Source organism: Leopardus geoffroyi, chromosome C3, assembly GCF_018350155.1.
Source record: "Leopardus geoffroyi isolate Oge1 chromosome C3, O.geoffroyi_Oge1_pat1.0, whole genome shotgun sequence".
Taxonomy (NCBI): Eukaryota; Metazoa; Chordata; class Mammalia; order Carnivora; family Felidae; genus Leopardus; species Leopardus geoffroyi.
Window position 1 is genome coordinate 39,527,520 of NC_059338.1, and position 22,717 is coordinate 39,550,236.

Sequence of the window (22,717 nt, forward strand, 5' to 3'; positions counted from 1 at the left end):
TTTCAGGGAAGAAAATTCTATAAAGCTTCTGAGCAAATAGTTGAACAAGTAATAATAAGAGTAATAACATTTCATCCATGGTAATGGGGCAAAGGAACTGTGGATAATGGAACTCCTCCTAGTGAAAAAGCAAACCCTCTCTCAATTCCTGTCTGGTCTGCTAGGTCCGTGTATGACTGGGGAGAAGAGGGAAGGCGACAGGTATTGACAGTGAAGCTTAGTTCTAGGTATGGGAAAAAATAAAACTTGATGTGGCCTCCTATGCCACCTTCTTCATCCTGTGCTCACTTAATGTGGCTCTGCCTTCTACTCCAAGAAGACCAGACCAGTCACTGCTTGCCACATCTCAGAGGCATCACCAAGAGCAATACCTACTCCCTCTCCTCCCACCGTACCTCCAGAAGAAGAGTTTTGATAAAGCTAGGAGCGATCCAGGGACATTATTAATGGTGCTTCTAAATCTATGCTGTGTCTTATCTTTGGGGATTCATTCTCATTCATGCTGTCTCTCTCTCTCTCTCTCTCTCTTTCTCTCCCTGGAGTGGAAAGGCAGATTTGAGGCTACATCTTTCTGAGGAAGATTTAGGATGAGTGACTAACTTTCGCTACTTCACCCGCAAGTGAGAAGTTTCTGCCTCCATACCCACTCTCTTTCTTTCGCTTTCCCTGTGCACACCGCCAGGTGTTGAGATCTTGAAGGCCGAGATTTGGCTGTGGTGTTAGTATGGTGGCACCGGGGGCTGCATGTAAAAGGACACAGACAGGCTATTCCACGTGCTCTCCCCTAACTCACCAGGAGTCTCCCTGAGGATTTTGGCAAAAGACCAGGAGTCAGAAATGAAGTAACCGAACATCACTCAGATGCTTTGCTCATTTCCCCCAGGGACGTAGCGTGGGGAGAAGTGGCTGGTCTCGCCATACCTCCGATCTCCTCTGCGAGACATGACAAACACACCTCATGCCCAAACCCTTTCCCGGCATTGACTTCTGCAGTACTCCAGCATTGGAATGTTCCGGCCTATTCCTGCCTCGCTATCAGTCCCAACATAGTGATGCTACATGACAACTACAAGTCCCCATATGACAATTCAAGGAGACTCTGCTCCTGGCCCCTTCTTCCCTCCACTCCAGCTCTCAGAGTCTTTCCTCTTTCCTGAATTATGATAGCATCTTTTTAACCACAGTTTAGGATGGGGATTACTAGATCCTGCCTTGGGTGTGTTTGTGCCTCCGGTTGTTACGAGTTTGTAAATTGCATTATTTGTACTAGACTCTAGGTTTCCCTAGGGAGGTGAGTTGGACCATATCCCTTATCTCCTCGTCCTGCCCAGCCAGTGTCCAACATACGGAGGATGTTAATGGTGCTGCCGAAATCTCTGGACTGGAAAATGAGGAGGTAAATCAGATGTTCCAGGGCAGCAAGACCCAGAGTAGACTAGGGATACCGTCTGCGCAATAAGCAATCCTACATGAGTTCTTGGGAGTCTAAAGCAGCTGTGCGAGGTGTCTGTCCTGCTCAAGGGAAGGAAGAGGGAACTTCTTAGAGGGCAAGTCCTGGGATGCAGCTGTGTGCTCTGACATTTGCAGTAAAGGAAGAGAAATCCTGGGACTGGGTCCCCTGAAAACTCTTTTAAGTCCTTAGACCCCCTAGGGATTCGCTCAGCTTTTAAGCATACTCTGTTTCTGAATGGCTGACCATTAAAGAGTTAGTGCTTCAGGCTAATGAAATCCAGACCTTACTTCCGGTACCGAAATCTTGCTCGGTGACTATACTAGTTTTCTTAGGCTACTGTAACAAAGTACCACGGATGGGGTGGCGTAAACTAGAGATACTGATTTCCTCACAGCTCTGGAGGCTTGAAGCCCAAGGTCAAGGTGTCAGAGGGTTGGTTTCATTCTGAGGCTTCTCTCCTTGGCTTATACATGGCTGTCTTCCTCCAACATCTTTACACAATCTTCCCTTTATGTGCGCATGTGACCTAATCTCTTCTTGTAAGGACAGCAGTCATATTAGATTAGGGTTCACTCCTATGAGCTCCTTTTGCCATCACTACATCTATAAGAACCCCGTGTCCAAATATAGTCAGATTCTGGGGACCTGGGGTTAAGTCTTCAACATACAAATTTTAGAGGACACAATTCAACCTATAACAGTGACTTCGGGCAATGTTGGATTCTACTCAATTGAGTTTTATTCAATTCCTTCAACAAGATGTGTGAACACCTACACGGCCCCAGGCTCTATTCAGATGCTGGGGATCCAGCAGTGAACACAACAGACATTCTGATGCAGACAGACAATAAGAAAACTATGTGGCCTGTCGAGTAATCATACAGGCTATGGAGGAAATTAAAGCAAGGTCGGGACACTGGGAGCATCATCCAATCTATCCCCCCACTTCCAGGCAGAACGGAGTACAAATTTTTGATGAAGGTGGAGAAATCGAGGAGGGACAACAGAGTACAGTGGGGAAGGATGAGGCTAGAAATTCTCCCCCTTTGTGAGTCTCCACTCTTGCTTTCTCCACAGGCACACACATACTCTCTCCTCTCCGTGTCCTGGTCATCTGTCTCACCAATACAAGCACAGGGTCACAAGGGGCTTTGTGAGCAAGGCTGTGGCTGGCTTTCTGCAAACAAGGGCCACTGGTGGAGAAACAGTCCAAAGCACTCACCCTCTGGCTGGGAAGACAAAAGCACAGTCATTCCCATTGATGACAACCTGACAATCCGTGAGTCACATGACTAACGAGTGCAGACATCAATTGCAGGCGGAGTATGCCTGCCCCAATTGCTGGGCACCGCCTTGTGCCCGCTCTCATTCACCGTCCCCAAAGCCCAAAGAGCACGATTTGTTTCTACACTTACAGATCAAGAAACTGAAGCCCGGAGAGGGTATGTGACTCGCCCAAATCCATCTGATGCACCAGTTTTAGCCTCCTTAGTCCCTGTGCTGAGCTGTCTGGGGAGGGGTGGGTCACTGACGGAGCTGGGGTTGCAAGTTCCATCAGCTTCCTCACACTTTTGTCCTCAATTAAAGCTGCCAGCATAGCATCTTACCAAGGGACTAATAAATCTTATTTCCAATAAGCGACTGCCAACCTTAAACATGCAAAAATTTGCAACATAAATTTTCCCAACAATTGTAACTCATGACTTCAATACAAGGCATGAACTACTGCAGTCTGTCCACAGTGATGAGGAAAACACTGGGCATAAACCCAGCAACACGATCTTTGACAGCAGCATGAAATATTTTACAACAGTTCCAGAAGTTTTGCTGGCTGTCCCGATTATAATGAAGTCTTCTTGAGGGCATCTGTTGCAAGGAGATTTAATGCACAGTCTTCCCGGTGTTTCAGGCCACTCAGCAGCAAGTGGACTGCATGGGTAGGAGAAGTCCTTTTGGAGATGTCTGTCTGCTCAAAAGCATTCTGGGCTCTCTCGGGGGACTCTTGGTCAACGCTCTGAGTCCTGGACTCGTTGCTGTGAATACTATTTCAGCCACAGAAATCCAGAGTCTCCTTCTCTTTTGTCTCAAAGTAGATCTTCGCTCTGGGGACAGTGTCCTCTTTTGCTAAGTGTGAGGACCAGAATTTAGCTAAAAATCTGATGTTGGCAGGTAACCCTGCTTATCATACAGATGGAGCATATTTCACGTGGTTCGAGTCGCTTGATCGCCACAGCCGAGGATTTCCAGTTCACATCCTTTGCCCAGTTTTCTACTTTTTTGGGGGTATTTTCTTTATTTATTTTAACAAGTTCTTTATATATTTTCAGTGCTAATCCCCTGCTAAGTGCATGCAAACAATTATTTTGTGACTCATTTGACCAATTTGGGACTCATCTTTTTACGTCATCATATAAATGTTTTAATTTTAGATTTGGATTTTTCCATTTTTATGTGCTTTTGGTGTCTTAAAGATTATCTACAGACTGCACTCCACATTCCATACTCCATTGTCAAAAATTATCCACAGTTTTTCTTAAAGTTTTGTTCTAGATTTTGTATTTGTTGTTTGAAACATATTATTCACAGGACAAATGACATTTGCTGTCATAATAAAGTGGTGTCTGCCTTTGTAGCATATGATAATATTCCTTAAGAATAAGATTTCTCTGGGGCACCTGGGTGGCTCAGTTGGTTAAGCGTTCGACTTCGGCTCAGGTCATGATCCGGCAGTTCGTGAGTTCGAGTCCTGCATCGGGCTCTGTGCTGACAGCTCAGCGCCTGGAGCCTGCTTCAGATTCCGTGTCTCCCCCTCTCTCTGCCCCTCCCAAGCTAATGCTCTGTCTCTCTCTCTCTGTCTCTCTCTCTCTCAGAAATAAATAAACATAAACAAATTTTTAAAAAAGAATGAGATTTCTCTGTCTTGATGGTGAAGGTGCAGGTGATGAATTGCTCAACATGTCTCTAATTCTGCAGTCCATCTTGATCTCAATTGTGGGGCAGTCTGTCTCTTTCTCCTCTCACTCTACTGAGTAAGTCAAATTGCAATTATTTAAGCATCTAAGAATACTAAATCCTTTTCCACCATATTTCCCTCCATGATGCTTGGCATGTCTATGGATCTATTTACCTATTTAGGTTATGAGATTGACATACATTATGTGTATGTCTTGATAACGGACTTTTTTTTTTTTTTTTTTTTGGTGCCTATGTCTTGTATGGAACGATATCAAATGAATGTAAGTTTTCAAAACATAGCGAAACTAACCCACAAGGGACAACCCTGTTTTTGTAGTGCGGACTGTTAGAGTGTTAGAACGATAAGATGTGCTACCAGTAAGTCCAGGGCTTCGCTCAAGTTCCTTCCTGCTCTCAGCAGTGGTCCAGAACATACCAGGCTGCTTCGATCTTAGGGCTCCACTGTCTCAACACGAGGTCTCCTCAGTCACTGGGCGGGTGGAGGGATAGCTGGAGGATTGTTCTGGCTCTTCTATGCTTTGGCCTGAAAGTGGGGACACACCACTTCCTCCCACAGCTCATTGGCCAAACCCTATAAGGTGACCCCACCTAACCGCATACGCGTGCAGGCTGGAAAGGTGAGGGAGCACAAAGGCTATTTGGTAGGCATCACGGGAGGCCAGCCTGCCACGAACAGACTATGAATACAATTTGCACCTACATGATTGAGCATTAACTGTAGCCCTCGTTGATATTTTTGATGTCTGCTTAAAACTCACAGGTCAGGATATTCTGCTTGCAAATGTTAACTAGGAAAAATGTGCCTGGAAGGAAGTCAATAATGCACAGGTCCTCAGGCTTAAGGGAGAGAATGCATTCAACATCAGCTATAGCTTAGACTATGCAGATTGTCATTTGTATGTGGGCAGGGGTCAATATGGAGAAGGAAAGTAAAGCAAGACAATGAGAGGATTTCCAAGAAGTTGAAGACAAATAATACATGTTTCAAGTGCGAATGGAACTCAAGGTCTGCAAAGAAACTGTTTCTGAGAAGCCACAAGAGTGATTTATTGACAGGCTAGAAGGTTATTGCTGACACCATTAAAGTAGTTCTTTGTCGAAATGTGCTCTCAAAAAAAAATAAAAAAGAGGGGGCCAGAAATACATATGCTACTTTCTCAATGACAAACATTGAGGAAAGAAAATTAGAAGAGATGATCCAGACCCCGCATCTTTATGCATTCGGTAAAAACTACCATTTAGTTGGTATTTGGGACACACACACACACAAAAGTAGAAATAGACCACTGGTGATGTTCGGCAAAAAAAAAAAAAAAAAAAAAAAAAAAGGGGGGAGGGGGAAGTTGTAGGGAGAAAGGGGAAAAGTTCCCAGTGACAAAAAGTACAGAGAGGAGAGCAATAATTGTTTTCTAACCGCAGGAGATAAAATGCATATCTGAGAGGTATGCCTGACCTTCCGGCAATGCGTGTATCGGACTCAGGAGTGTGGAGACAAAGAGAAGCAAGTCACAGGGGAGAAGGAGCCAGAATGCAGTGGCTGTATGCAAAGTGGGAGCCATTGTGGGCGACTGAACAGATAATAGATGTTAGTGCAGAGCGGAGGAGCAGAGCGGAGTGATAAGCGACGCAGAGTGAAGAGGAAAAACCGGGCAAGGGTGAGATAAATCCCCCATAAAGAAGTCTCCAGCAGAGGCCAAGAGTTCTGGGAGGAAATTATCTGAGGGGCCCGCGTCTTTGGGGAGCCTTGCGACTCCAAATTTGTGAAAGACAAAAAAAATGTGTAGCTGGCATCCAGCAACCCGAATCCCGGGCTATGCTGATCGCAAAGCGGCCACCGTTCACCGTTCCTTGCTGGGCTGCAGCTGCATTAGAGGCACCTCTCGCTGAGCCCACGGTGATAAAAGTTGGAGAAATCACAAATAGTAAATAACAGCTCGCGTGCAGAGTCAGCTCTGTGACAGGCCCTGTTCTACGAGCCTCACAGGTGACAACTCATTTAAGGTCCCTGGCGGCCCTCTCTTTCTGTGCCTCTGTGTCTTAGTCTATAAATACAGGATTACAGCAGGGCCCATCGCACAAACACCGAAGAGGTAAAGGGAGGCTGGAAGTCTTGCAAGGGGGTCCCTCCTCCTCAGCTTCGTCGGAAGGATCTCTACAAGGGAGGACAACGAAAGGGCGGAGAACTTGGGAGAGACAGGGGTCGGGGATGCCCACGCTGACTTCTGCCACTCAGGCCAGAGGGGTCCCTGCTTGGCCCTCCGCTTTGGCATACAGGGCACATGCATCGGGGAGCGCAGTGAAATTCCAGGACTGGCTGACATTCACACCAACAGAAAGAGAGCTCAGGCTTCCAGATTCCTCAGGAAGGGAGGGGGTTTTTAACAGTGGACTCTGCTGCCCCCCTCCCCCTGCAAGGTGATCACATTTTAAAACAGAGGGCAAAGGTCAGTACAGAGACCAGGAGATCGGCAGATCTGCCCTGGGGGTGCTTAGTGAGAGGTAAAAGTTTACAAGACAACCTTTAGGTTTTTATAGTGGCAAAGGGACAGTTTAATGCCAGGGGCCCCTGAGCCTGTGTGTTCATATTGACCCACTGTTGTTCCCAGGAGCCAGGAAAGTCAGTATGACTCTCGACTTCCAGAAGTGAGCTGGTCACCCCTTCTTCCTTCCACCAGCCTCATTCTTAAGTCTGAGGGTTTGAAATCTTGCAGTATTTACCCAGGGTAACCCAGAAGCAGCTTCTGTAACTTTCACCCAACTCCTTTGGTCTCCTGGGGTCAGGGTTTCCATCTGCTTGCTTCCCTATCACACCTTCCATTTATGGCTGTGATGGCCCTTTGTAACAAGGGATCAAGAAATGTACCTGCGCTTCCAAAGGCAGCATCGTTTATTAGTGTCCTGATGCAAAAAATAGCTTCCTTGGGCTTAAACTGGCCAAGATTCTCTTATTTGTCATGTTTTTGTTACCATCAAAGCACCAGAAGGAGGGAGGGCTTTCTGGAAGCCTGCTTGTCTCTGAAAATCAGTCATTTCATAGAATTCTCAAACCAAGAGAGGAAAGAGAGCACGAAATACCGGCACTGTCTCCAGGCAATGACTTTTATTCCAAGCCCGCTCCAGGGACTATTCTGTCCAGGAGCCACCATTGTGATTGAGCTTCCCTTGTGGTCTTAGAAGTTTCTCTCACCTGACTGCTGTCTAAAGTCTCTAGGGGTGCCTGGGTGGCTCAGTTGGTTAAGCGAAAGACTTTGGCTCAGGTCATGATTTCGCAGTTGGTGAGTTCGAGCCCTGCGTGAGGCTCTGCAGCTCAGAGCCTGGAGCCTGCTTCGGATTCTGTGTCTCCCTCTCTCTCTGCCCCTCCCCTTCTCATGTTTTCTCTCTCTCTCTCTCAAAAATAAATAAACATTAAAAAAAAATTTTCAAGTCTCTAATGCTTGTTAGGAAAGGATGAAAAATGGACCCCTCCTTCTTCCACTGGGGAGATGTGAGATTCTATAGATTTTCTGAAGAGCACAAGTCCTTAACATCCATGCATGAGTTTGAACCCAGCCCTCCCATGCCTAGAGATACAGGTAAAGAAATCGAATCATTGTGCAAAGAGGAAGGGGCAAGATGGTTCAGTAGAACCCACTTACTGGAACAATCCAAAATGTCCAACAGTAGCAATTGATTAAATAAGTCATAATGGAGTCAGCAGTGAATTATGTTTATCCTTATTTTTTCAATTTTTTCCTTTTTTGTTATCTTTTTTAGGTAGTGGAACCCAGTACTTTGAAAATATAAGTTGACATGGGAGGACTTAGTTACAAGTTTTGTGTTTAAATGATATAGAAGGTAGTGCTTTTCTTTTAAGTGTTTTTTTTTTCCTTTTCGAATTTTTATTTAAATTCTAGTTAGTTAACACATAGTACAGTGTTGGTATCAGGAGTAGAATTCAGTGATTCATCACTTACACACAACACCCAGTGCTCATCATAACACGTGCCCTCCTTAGTAACCATCCCCACCCACCTCCCTCCATCAACCTTCAGTTTGTTCTTTACTGTTAAGACCCTCCTATGGTTTATTTTCCTCTCTCTGTTTTCTTTTCCTTTTTCCCCCCTCCCATGTGTTCATCTGTTTTGTTTCTTAAATTCCACATAAAAGTGAAATCGTATGGTATTTGGTTTCTTCTAACTTATTTCACTCAGCGTAATATGCCCTAGCTCCATCCGCAGAGTTGCAAATAGCAAGATTTCGTTCTTTATGATGGCTGAGTAGTATTCCATTGTACATGCATACACTTACTTTATTGTTTTTGAAATGTTTATTTGAGAGAGAGAAAGAGCATGTGCAAGTGGGGGAGGGGCAGACAGAGCGGGAGAGAGAAAAGTCCAAGAGGCTCCACACTGTCAGCACAGAGCCCAGTGTGGGGCTTGATCCCATGAACTGTGAGATCATGACCAGGGCCAAAATCAAGAGCTGGAAGCTTAACCGACTGAGCCACCCAGGCGCCCCTGTATATACTTATTTTAGGTGATATTAATATATACTCACACAGCAAGATGTATATAATATACCGTGAGAAAAGTGAGTTACAAAACAGTATCTAGGTACAATCTAGGTGTTTACATATGCGTGCCTAGAAAAACTTTGTGAAAGTAAGTAGCAAGGTGTCAATATTGATTGTGTTATGGGGATGGGAAAGTGTGATATCATTTTTTCTTTCTGTATCTTCTATTTTTCCTACAATGAACAACATTTAAAACAAATAAATAATTACATTAAAAAAGCACATCTCACTGTTTAGACTTGTTGGGATTTCTTCTCCCAATCAAGGTGGCACCACTTTCTGAGCTATCCCTGATGGGGAAGGAGAAAAGGACAGTTTTCCCCTATTTATTAATTTAGCTGTACATAGACTGCAGTGAATCCAAGTGTGGTTTTGAAGCAAAAAAAGTTGTCAGAAAGATTTTGCCTGAATGGTGTGTGTATGAGAGAAAGGGGGGTGGAGAGAGAGAGAGAGAGAGAGAGAGAGAAGGAGAATAAGCCTAAGATATGAAGACTTAACCCCTTTGCCTTGTTGGTAAATGTAGATTATTGATGGATGTTCCTAGTCTAAGCATTTAGACTAGGGACTCTTCAGACTAGACAGATCCTAGCCTAGTGCCTGACACATAGTAAGTGCTTAATACATATTTGACATGTGAACTGACTTTTAGCCTCAAGTATTTGTAGTACCTGCCGGCAAAGCAGTCACTTCCCTTCCATCTGGAAGGTCATGGCTTCTGGAGGTCAGTGGCGTGGCGGGGACAGTGGCAGTGGTGGATGTGATAGATCAGGCTGACCTGGATTCAAACCCTGGTTCTGCCGCCTACAAGCAATTTGATCCTCTATTTCCTCTTCTGTAATAGAAGAATATTATTTAAATTTTTTTTTCAACGTTTATTTATTTTTGGAACAGAGAGAGACAGAGCATGAACGGGGGAGGGGCAGAGAGAGAGGGAGACACAGAATCGGAAACAGGCTCCAGGCTCCGAGCCATCAGCCCAGAGCCTGACGCGGGGCTCGAACTCACGGACTGCGAGATGGTGACCTGGCTGAAGTCGGACGCTTAACCGACTGCGCCCCCCAGGCGTCCCTGTAATAGAAGAATATTATTATGGATCTTGCAAAATTATTGGAAGGATGAGAATTAGATGATTCCCTTCTTTCAAACCCCTTCTCGCGTGTTTTACCTTAAAGCCTTTGAAACTGTTTAGCCATTGACCAATGTCAAAATCCAGCCAGTGAAGCCATTCTGTGTAACTCAAGGTTCAAGTAGCCTTTTCTAGAATAAAAACAGCAGTATCTGAGTATCTAAGCAGTATCTCTATCTGAGAGTGCTTACCCCGAGCTTCCACCAAGGATATGGAAAGAAAGTGTGTTTAGCAAAAACTGGTGGATTATTAAGTAGCCTTATCTCAGTTCAACATCTCTCTGTAAATAAGTCAAGGCTCAGAGCAACCCTGCGCAAGTGCTGGAAATGTTCGAGGCCTTAAAATAGCAAAGCACTTTGAAGAAGCCCATCTTCCTAATGGAAAAAAAGAACACACAGGAAAAATGACTGTCGGTTATTTATATATAGTCCAGGCTCTAGCATGTGACAAAAGTGATCATGATCATTGCTGATTTACAATTCCCTTCAGAAATTAGAGTTTATGCATCACATTCAAGGAGGCTGAAGATTAAGGAAGGAGCTGACCAGGTGACCACTGCCCAAGCCTTTCCTGAGGGAGGCTTTATGGCTGAATTTCTCCTCCATGAAATAGCTTCATTAGACATCATATCTTTTTTTTAAGTTTATTTATTTTGAGAGAGAGAGAGAGAGAGAGAGCAGGGGAAGGGCAGGCTGTCGGCACAGAGCCTGACTTGGGACTTGATCTCATGAAGCGTGAGATCATGACCTGAGCCCAAATCCAGAGTCAGATGCTTAACCAACTGAACCACCCAGGCATCCCAACATCACATCTGTTTGATTTCCACTGACATTACTTAAGCCAGTGATTTGTCCAAGTGATTAAAATGACCATGTAAGAGTGGCTAGTAACAGGAGTAGGTAGAAACATGGCTCATATTCTATTCTTTGCTTTTACTAATATGTTTCAAGTCAAAAAAGAAAGAAAGAAAGAAGGAAAGAAAGAAAGAAAGAAAAGAGAAAAGAAAAGAAAAGAAAAGAAAAGAAAAGAAAAGGAAAGGAAAAGAAACTAGAGATCCCATATAGTTTTTGCTGTGAGTGGATCACAGAACAGTCTGACTCGAGATTTTTCACTGTGTGAGTGACTTCTTTTCAAGGCTGAGCAGGAGTGACATATCTCATGCAGCTGTGTAAAGACACTTGAAACTCAGGATATATGCAAAAAAAAAAAAAAAAATGCTCCTCTATAGTATATTGTGAATAAAGATGGGTGGCCAGGCCCACTGATGAACATACTGGAACATTCACCTCAAATAATTTTTAGATTAAGAGAAGGTGTAAGTAAATCTATCGGCTTTCAAAGTAATTTCCAATAATTAATATTGGAGTCCTAGAGCTACTTTGCCGGCACCTTGGCATGGGTAGCAAATATGTCATGGCTTTGAAGCTATCTTATTCCTTCTGCCTGGGGCACTGGCTGCCCCTTAATTGAGAAGTCAGGTGAGTTCTTATGTGAAAGCGAAGTCTCTGTGAGTGCTATCCCAGGAGACTGCTTCCCTGGTCCTCTCCAACTGGAAACAGCCTTGGATTGCTGGCAGAATTGTCCCAAAGCTCAGGATATCCGGGACAGCTACTGATAATATATGTTAATCTGGTACCAAGTCCATTGCCTGAGGATGTTCGGTTTCCATATATGGTGACAAGGTGCCAGGAGGGGCCTGGCCAACTCCCATGTGCTGCTGCTTCGGTAGGTGGCACGTTAGACTTAAGTGCTGCCCTTCTTCTGTTCGTTCCACTGGTTCTAAAATGGATAATCACACTGAGCTGGGGTGTGGGCCAGTCAAACAAAGGAATGCTAAGGTTGGCCTACAATGTGAAAACTGTCAATTATTCTGTTTTATGTCCTACCTACATTTCTTTTTTTCTTTAAAAAAATTTTTTTTGACACTTATTTATTTTTGAGAGACGGAGAGAGACAGCATGAGCAGGGGAGGGGCAGAGAGAGAGGGAGACACAGAATCTGAAGCAGGCTCCAGGCTCCCAGCTGTCAACACAGAGCCCGACGCGGAGCTCGAACCTACGAACTGTGAGATCATGACCTGAAGTGAAGTCGGACACTTAACCGACTGAGCCACCCAGGCACCCCTGTCCTACCTGCATTTCTAATAGCAGGGTCCTCATTTCCATTAGACCAATTTGGTACAATGCTATATGTTCTAATCCTTTTACCATGTTCCCTGAACAACAGAAATGAGTGCACATGAGGGGAGAGGGGTGGAGGACAGGGCAGGAGGGGAGGATGAAAGGGAAACAGAAAGGAAGGAGGAGAATCGTTTTGAATCCTGATTTTTTTTTTTCAATTCCTAACTTGACAATTTGTTAAAAGCGAATATACGATTATAATGAGAGCTGGTCACTGCTGTACAGGAGGGTGATTCTAGTCCGAAGTGACCTATTTTTCAAAGCCTTGGTTCTCTGATTTTGAGACTCGAACTCTGTGACCAAGGAAGGCACTCACAGGTTCTGTGTAATTTCTCTGTGGAACACTGAACACGGCTCAAGAAGGTGGTAACTCAGGGCACAGAGGATCAGGGCCAGAGGTAGATCTTAACACCCAGCTGGTGGTACCACCTTCTCGGAAGGAGTGCTAGGAGAAGACTGCATCACAGAATGGTGGGGACATTAGCCCTTTCCTGTGTGAGCTAATTCTCACAAGCGCAGGGAAAAACACCTTGCCTTCATTTTCTATGGCTACGGAACAAATTAGGGCAAACTCAGCAGCTTGACAAATGCACAGTTATCATCTCAGTTTCCATGGGTCAGGAGTCCAGGCACAACTCAGCTGGGTGTTCTGGTCAGAATCTCACAAGGCTGCAGTTAAGGCTTTGGCCAGGCTGTGTCCTCATCTGGAGTCTCCCTGGAGAAGAATGTTTGCAAGCCCAGTATGACTGAGAGCTCCAACTTTTTGCTGGCTCTCAGCCGGAGGCCTCCCACAATTCCTTGTGGGAATGACTTCATCAAGCCTGGAAGAAGTGCTCTAGCCCCAGTGTGATAATGCTGGGTCTTTTATAACATGCCATGATAACAGGGGTGATATCCATCACCTTTGCCATATTCCATTGGTTAGAAGGAAGTCACAGATCCCGCTTACCCTAAGAGGGAGGGCATTACAAAAGCACAAGCACCAAGAGGTGGGGGTCATCGGGGACCCATTTAGGGTTCACCTGCCACATGCCCGGAACCTCTTCCCACCTTGCTTTATCACTCTGACCTCATTGGAATTCTCTCCCATGTTCTTGAATGAACTTCAGTAGAGAGACCAACCTTCCCAGTTGCCTCAGGACTATCTTGGTTTTAGCACAGAAAGTCCTACATTCTGGGTAACCTCTGAAGCTCAATAACTCAATAACTCAATAACCTCTGAAGATCAATAACCAGCACAGCTGGTTACCCTAAGCAGATAACAGACCTTCTTTAGTTTCTTTTTGACTGGTATCAGGGACAAAAGAGAAACCAAAATGGTTTTATCCATGGGTGGTCAAATCCACAGATTCTCTAAGCAGCCCTTGGAGGTCCCCTGAGTTGAAGGAAGTGGCAAGGTAACGTGACTGGGTGGGCCTTTCGGCCCCGTCCTCGCATCCTGTCGCCAAATAAACTAGCATCCAACTTGCTCACAGATGTTGGATTCTGTGTGATTTGCTGTGTGAAGTTTGGTTTCTATGGCCAAATGTTGATGCCTCAACATTCTCTTCTCACATATGAACAGTCCGGGTCTCCAGGGGAGTCAGAAGCATCTTGGGATCTAGCCTCTTGAGTCGTAAGCCGGAGTTCTATGACAACATGCTGGTGAGCTATGCATTTTTTGGCCATCTGCTAGGGTAGGGAAGAAGAGACTTTTGGGTTTTGTTTCTATTTCTTTGTTTGTTTGTTTGTTTTTAAGAAAAGATGAAATCTTACCCATAAGGAGTTTCCAGTCACATTGGCAAAGACCTAGATTAGAGCCAGGACATACTCAGCTTGACAGCTTTATCTGAATCAACTAGTTACTAAGAAGTCAAAATGGTGATTTCAGCCACCTAGTCACAGGTAGATCTACCCTGCAGTTGCATGTTATTTCAAAACAATACAGGTTAAGTGTGAATCCCCAAGGCTGAATACACAGCTTTTGCCCAAGACCAGGACTTCCTGGTCTTTTCAACGTAAAACATAAGCCAGTACAAATTGACCTGTTGAAAGCAGAGCTCATAAGGGCTGAGGGGAGACAAGGTTATGTAACTCTTGAAAAGTTTAAGGCAAGGTTAATGTGGGCAAGTAGAATGATGGTTTCAGACAGCATTAGGGAAGGTGGCCAATTTACTAATCAGCAAAACTCTGCCTGCTGCAGCCAGCCCCTGTTGTATAAACCAATAAACCACGTAGTGACTCTATATCTGCAGGCAAGAAGAAGGTCCAGAGCAATAATCCATTTTCCCACCTGCCCAACTGGACAAATTTCTGTCATTGGAAACCGCAGTCTAGGTTGGCTGATAAATAGGTCTCATATCTTGGAATGGTCGTCCCAGAGAAGTTTCATCTGCTTTAGCACTATTTCCTCATTAATCCCAAACAGAATCAGAGACGTTCAAAGTAGGGTGATGTTCCTGACACCTCTGGAGGTGTGAAGTTCTTTGTCCAAGTTTATTCAGCCAAAGAGCTTTGCAATAGGGCCTTATGGCCCCAAAGTTCTTGACCCATTCGTTGGCCCTAAGAGCAGCCACACTGGTCAAAACAGCTCTGGAACATCAGTTAAAAAGAATTGTTCAAGTACAAAGGACATCAGGAAACCAACTTTATAGATGGGCAGGTGGGGGTGGAGAAGGACTCTGCCTTCTCTTCGATACACTTTCAAGGAAACGCTTGGCAAAAATATTGGCATTTCTTTTATCATAATTTTCCACCGCGTTTTCCATAACGTGTTTCTAAATATGTGACAAAGAGGTTTCTCAGCTAAATGAGTTTGGTAAATGCTGGATTACACAGAGCTCAGTGGGATGAATTTATCGTCGAACTTTTCAGAGCCCAGTTTCATGTAGCAAAACTCAATACTGACTCATAACTGGAATCATCTACAGAGCTTTTTTGTTTGTCTGGTTCATGGGAAAGTATGGTTTTTTTAAATAGGTTTTTATTTTGTAATTTAAGACTCACTAGTATAGTGGGTTTTAAAAGTGAACAACGGGCATAAAATCACCTTAAATACTACAGAGTTGCAGCTTCTCTTCATCCAGCTTCCCCCAGTGAAACTATTCTGCACAAACATTGTACGTTGTCAAAACAAAGAAATTAATGTGGTTGTAAACAGTACAAACAGCTCAGATACACACTTTATTTGGATTTCATCAGCTTTTAAATATACCTTTTTTTTTTTTTTTTTTTGGTGTGCGTGTATAATTCTACAAAATTTTGTCACAGGTGTATATTGGAGTAACCAACAGGACAATCCAGTTATGGAATCGTTCTGTCACCACAAAGAAACTCCCTCACATCACTCCTTAGTAGTTACACTATTCCCACATCCCTAATCTCTGGCAACCACAGAGCTTTTCTATATATGTAGAATTCTGCCACCTTGAGAAGGTTCTATAAATGGAATCATGCAGTATGTAACCTTTCCAGACTGGCTTTTTTCACTCAGCATTAGGACCTTGAGATCTATCCAAGTCATTGTGTTTATCAATAATTTGTTCCTTTTTATTGCTGAGTAGTTTTCCATTGTACAGATTTGTCTATCCAGTTATCAGTCAAGGAATATTGGAATTGTCTCCAGTTTTTTTGGCTATTACAAATAAAGTTCCTATAGGGGCGCCTGGGTGGCTCAGTCGGTTGAGCGGCCGACTTCGACTCAGGTCATGATTTCGCAGTCCGTGAGTTCGAGCCCCGCGTCGGGCTCTGTGCTGACAGCTCAGAGCCTGGAGCCTGTTTCGGATTCTGTGTCTCCCTCTCTCTGACCCTCCCCTGTTCATGCTCTGTCTCTCTCCGTCTCAAAAATAAATAAACGTTAAAAAAAAAAACAAATAAAGTTCCTATGAAATTCGTGTAAGTATTTTTATATGAGCAAAAAAATTTATTTTTCTAAGATAAACGCCCAGAAGTGTAATTGCTAGGTCATATGGTATCCTGCAGATCCTTTAAAAACTCTAGATACCAACCTCTCTCACAAGATGTTGAACTGATCACAGACGCACATTCTCCGTGAGGGGATCTTATTAAAGTAAACAGTACAACCCAGGTATAAACCCACATCAACAAAGACAATGCAAAGGAGAAACAGAAACAGACAAGAGTTTTCCACAAATTGGTTTATTGGACGAGAAAAGTGGAGGTAGGAGTGACAATTGATGAAGCAGAGTTCAGGAAGCCCCGGACTAGAAGATATGCCACAGAGAAAGAGGCAATGAGCTTGTGAGAACCCAGAGCTACTGGGGAAGGCAAAGGAAGTCTTGTATTTTACCAGAAGGCAAAAAGCATTTCAGGGAGCAGAAGGGAAACTTAAATATGTGTAAATACATTCAGAGAAATTAGAGAGTCTGTATGTGAGAAAAAAGGTGGTACATAGAAGACCAGGGAGAATGACCAGAGAACAGGAAAAAGCTTTGGGAACTTAAAAATATGATTGCTAAAATTAAAAAAAATCTCTATAGGAGTCTCAAGAGATAACGTTGGAGATGTATCTCAGAAAAGATTTTACAAAGAACGAAATGAGATAAAATATAAGATAACATAGGATAAAATATAAGAGATGTCAACCATTAATTCAGAAGGTCCAATATCTGATTAATAAGAGTAACAAAATAGGGAACAGTAAAAATAGAAGTGAGAACTTATCAAAGAATTAACACAAGAGAATTTCCTGAGATTCTTCAAATGCAAAGACACAAAGTACCAAGCATAATGAGTAAGAAGAATCTCAACTAGACACATATGTGAAATTTCTGAACAATAAGAATAAAGAAAAGATCCTTAAGCCTTTCAGGAAAAAAAATCAGAAATAAGAATTACATTAGCATCACACCTCTTATCAGAAACACTGGATGCTAGAAGACAACAGGTCAATGCCTTTAAAATTGAGAGGCAAAATATGTTGAATGTAGATTTCTATACCCAGACATAGCTTCAGTTAAGTGCTAGAAATAGAGCCTTTTCAGATAAGCAAGTGTTCAAAAGCATGCCTCTTGCATCCTTTTATTGGATGTTTTTAAAGAATATATTCCAGTAAATAAAAGTGGTTAAACCAAGGAAGAGGAAAATGTGGAACTCAAGGAAAAATGGACTGTGTCTGAGGGTAAACAGCTAAGGACAGACCGGCCGATGAAAGAACAACCAGTCTCGGCTGGAGCAAAATGAGGAAATGAAATCAGTTTCTAGGCATAAGGGTAATTAATAGACCAGAGATGATACCTGAAAGCTTGAAAAAAAAAATGAAGAAATTCTAACGGTGAAATATAGAAAGGAATAATTCCTTCAAAGTTGCCTCTATAGGAATGTATATATTTCTATCACAGCGATCACATCAAAGCTTTGATAAGTTCTCACTTCCAGTGAGAAGGAAACATAAACCCAACAACAGTCAGGCATTTCTGCTATAACATCATTCAGGCATCCCCGAACTATTTCATGATCTACAAAATTGCACAGTAAAAATAATAGGGCTTGTGGGAAAAATAGGGTTTGGCTGATGACTCAAAACTTGTGGAACTTTGTAACTTAAAGCACGAACAAAACCACTAGCAATCCTAAGAAAAGTAGTAGCACAGTTAACTATTTGCTGGCGCCTACAGCTAGAATCACAATTAGTTCCCTTTTAAACACTAGGGGTCTGCTTTTCTTTGGATATTGTTGGTCCTTGAAGACCTTTGCATCTAATAGAGGTCAGGGTCATCAAAACTAAAATGTACAATCTAGGAACAGCCTTCTTCATTAACCTGTTTTCTTTTTCTTCGTTTTCTTTTTTTTTTTAATTTAACACCTGGGCAAATCTTTGCAGTAAGACATTTGTAGCTTCCCTCAATTACTTAAGACAGAAGTTCCTAAACCCTCCTCTTCTTGAATGGATGAAAGGCGCTACTCCACAATATGTGTTTTCTGAAGATCTGCATATAATATCAAGCGTGTCTCCCTCATTGTGGCAAAATTCGTTCCTGATTGCTTCAAACATTAGCGTGCCTGAAAAACAAAAATTGTCCATGAACCAATACACTTTCTGTGTCCTGACGGGGTCCCTTATTTACCAGTTGCATATGCACCAGAACAAACTGTTCCTGACTCTGCAGAGAACAACACTGATGTGGGCGTAATAACATAAACACTGTTTATTGGTCTGCACCTTTTTGAATCAGCCTGTTGACAAGCGTAGGGAGCCCAGCACTACCAGCCAGCACTACCTTCATCCTAAGAGTCTGCAGATTGTGTTGGGGATGGAGGCGGAGTGGGGGGGGGGTGGTGGTGCGGACAGGAAGTGCAGGTTTGAGCCTGCTGCTCCCTGATGCAGAGCTGGGGTGACGGAAAAGAGCGATCCGCTCATTTTGGGAGAGACGGAAGGGAGGAAGTGGTATAAATGAGCCAAATCCTCATCCATTGCAAACAATACCCATAAAAATAACAGAAATAGGTTATACAACACATGATGGTAACCATCAAAATAACTAGAAGGAGGAAATGAAGTTGTCTTTGGGATAAGGACTTAGAGGAATGGCTAGCAATTTGTTATTGCTTTTCTTCAAAGCCCTTCCAGATTATTTCATTTTTTTTTTTATTTGAACCAAATGCACATGTGAACAGGAGGGAAATATAGAGAAATGGACTTAAAAAAAATCGCTCGTAGCCCATCCCTCCAATTCAATGAGTATTCGGAAACTCTGATTCAAAGGGACTAAGACTTTGTATTTGGAAAAAGATCCACAGATAATTTTGCTGTTCATTAGAGGTAAGTATTACCTGGTCTGGAATTTGCCAATGTACAGCGTTCTCTCAGGCAGGAGGCAGGGGCAAGAGCATTTTAGCTGAAAGAAACCATGACAGTGAATACTTTTGGTTCCATGATCAAGATTCCTGACCTCCCACCCCTGAGGCAAGAACTTCTCGTTCTTTTCTCAAGAGAAGGGATGGGTAACACCTACTTACCGACCCTACCTACTTTTGATGGCTCTCTTGTTAACAATGTGTGTAGGGATAGGTGGTATGGGTTTGGGCAAATCCACCGGGCCCATGAAGGCTCTTGCTTGTGAAGTGCGATCTATGGGATGAGACTTAGGCAAAAGCAGCCCAAAGGGCTCCCTGGTAGCAGATGATTGGAAGAACTGTATGCACAGAAAATGCCAAGGTGGGTGTGGTCAGAGTGAGCAGAGAAATGAGAAATCTCTGGGCCAAGAGTTTTGAAGTTTCCAGGCAGGACAGATCTGGTGCCATTTGTTTCCTTGAAGTCTAGCAGCTTGAAGGTCTATGAGGCACCCCAGACCAGGCACATTATGAGAAGAGAGACATCATCCAGCTTATGGGAAGGTGGAGTCCATGGCCGTGGCTCTAGGGGATGTTCTGACAGAGATTCTGATGATGATTTGCTATTACGAGGCAGTGAGGAGTGGTGAACTCAGCTCTAGATTAGGAATCAGGCTTTCTGGATTCTCTTTGGTGTCCCTGGTAGATCAATCTCTAGCAAGGCCTCCCAAACAAACATGCATCTTAAGAGGTAGCATCTTGAATGCAAAAGCAGCTTCAACGTATGTCTCCCAGTTGCCCCTTCCAAAATTACCCACCCCCCACTCCATGAGTTGTTCCTATGTGGAACCTCTGAAGTGAATTACCACTTTAGTTGGACCTCGCTTTGCTTCCTATTTGCTGTACAGGCTTTTCTCTTTGTTCCTTAGTTCATTCATCTGTAAAATGGGACCGGGGAAGAGCAGGAAGTGATTGACCTCTCATATCTTTTCCAGCTCTGATAGTCCCAGATTCTCCACTCTCCAAAGGTGAGGGATGTTCTGGTTCACTCCCCCTCCCCAGTTTTGATCAGGCGAGGCAGCTGAAAACCAGGCAAGGACAAGGTGAGGGGCATGTCTTCACGTCTTCATGCTCCTTATGCTTCAGGCTTTCTAGGAGGTACCCCTTCTCCTTTCTCGATAGATTTCTCTTGTCTTTCCAGGGAAGGGAAGGTGAGAGCCGCTAGTCAATGTAGAGGCTTCACAAAGGCACAGGAACAAACATGCAGTTCTTAACAAATCCTCTATTTCCCCAGAAGTGCTTGGCTGCCTGTGGGGAGCAGGCTCTCTGCTGACCCAGATAAGCAGACCCGGGGCTCTGTGATGTCGGCATGAGGCACTTCAAGGTGTCCCTCTCCGCAGGACATCGGGAGGCTGGGCGGCCCTGTCCAAACACAAACACGAAGGCAGTAGTGTCCCTACCTAGACAGATGTGAACACAAAAGAGACTTTTCAGCTAATAAGATCCTCTGGTGTCTGTAGCTCTAAGCAGGTAAGGTCATTAGAACCCTTCTTTATAATACATTTTCTTCTCTTCATTCTGATGGAGTAAAAATAGGCTGAAGGAAGTGATTTTATTTCCCATTTAAGTTAGTTCAATGGGAGGTAAATTGTGTGTGTGTGCGCGCGCGCGTGTGTGTGTGTGTGCAAGAGGTGGGGGAGGCCTGGGGGAAGGAGAGTTTTGAGATGATGCCATTGGGTCCCTTGGCTAAAGAAGAAAAATGTCAGGCTTGAAATGGTTTCCTCTGGGGGCTGTTTGTGGAATCAAAACGCCTCTCTGGTTTGCAGTTCTGAAACCCACTACTGTGACTAAAAAAAACCACTTTCAATTTAGAGGGAAAAGGCTGCAGCTCCTGGAGTCCCCACTCGGCTGAGGAAAACGCTGCTGGATGAAGTGAATGCCACGGATTTGGATTTCAAACACCAGCATTGATCTCGGCATTGATTGGGGTTGTGCTGCTGATGGCGTCTGAGCTCCAAGCCCCTCCTTGTCCCCCAGGGGAAGGGGATTGATCACAAGATGTAGCTGTGAGGCCTGGATGGAAGAGGAAGGACAAAGGGGGCCAGTCTCATGAGGAGGGAAGCACCCCAACGTGCTCTCCCAATAAACTGACATTCCGCAAATCAAAGTCTCACCCTCGGCGGCTCCCATCCCCCTGTACTTTGTCGACACTTTTCTCCTGGGAAGGCTCCGTGCTTTGAAGGGCGCTCAGGTTAAATCTCTATTTACACCGCCGCCGGGAGAGGGGCATGCGGATAAATGATTAATCCTCCTTCCCTCCTCTGCCCGGGACCTAGTACCCACTAGGTTTCTTGGTCTATGAAGACCCACTCTGCCTACCTGGTTCCAGAGGGATGGGCTAATGAACTATTCATTCATTCAACGAATATTCTTTGAGTGTCTCTACTATGCACCAGGAGGTGGAGATGGCTCGGGGAGCAAAACGGACACAGACCTCTGCCCTCATGAAGCTTCTAGGCCAGCGGGGGAAGATAGACAATAAACAATAAAAATAAGAAATAGCAAGTCATCGTTATGTTCTAACGCGAGCAACGCTCTGGAACAAGAAAAATACAGTCAAGTAGAGGACGTTGGGAGGGCAGAGTAGGGGGTGCTCTGCAGCTGGTCAGAGTGAGAACTTTGAGCATGTGACACTTGAGTAAAGACTGCAGGGAGGGGAGGGACTCAGCTGTGCAGATGCCCCAAACTAGAGCCCCCAGGCAGAGGAATTGCTACGTGCAATGACCCTAGCGGGTGGAGTACCTGGGTGTTCGAGGAAAACTAAGGAGGCCAGTGTGACTAGCTCAGGGCGTTGTGCAGGTGGGTGGCCAATACTGGGTGATGGATAACGCCGGAGTGGCCCTGGGGTCTAAATCCTACATGGTATTATTGGTCACTGTAAGATCTTTCCCTTTCATTTTAAGATAAATGGAGAGCCCCTTGAGAAATTTAAGCAGAGGAATGGCATGATATGACTTCGATTTTCTAAAGATCACTCTGGTTGCTGTGTTGAGACTGGAATGCAAGGGTAGATCAAGCGATGGATAGGAGGAGGAGAGAGAGAATAGAAGCAGTAGAGGTGGAGGTAGTAAAAAGGGCTCCATTTCCAAACATAAGTTTGAAGATTTCCTGATAGGTTTGGTGGTAGCCTGAGGTTTTGAGCTTGAGCACTGAAAGGGCTGAGTTTCTCCCAGCTCACATGGAAGGGAGGTTTTGTAGGGGAGAATAGGAGTTTTGTGTTATGCATGTTGAGTCTGAGATATCAGTTACAGATATCCAAGTGGAAATGCTGAGTGTAAGTCTGGAGTTACCCTGGAAGGGGATATCTGAGCTTTAAATGTAAATCTGGAGGTTATTTGCATACACCTGATATTTAAATACCATCAGGCTGGATGCGATCACCAAGGAAGAAGAGAACAGGACCAAGGGCACTCTTGGGAAGAGGAACTTGGGCTACTCCAGTATAAGAGGTTGGGGTGAGGAGAAGACCGACCAAAGACCTGAGAGACAGCAACTCAAGAAGTTGTTCTGTGGGGTTCTTGGAGCCAGGTAAAGGAACATATCAGAATCAACTGGTTCAAATGCTGTAGGGAGGTCAAGCAAGATGAGAATTGAGATGT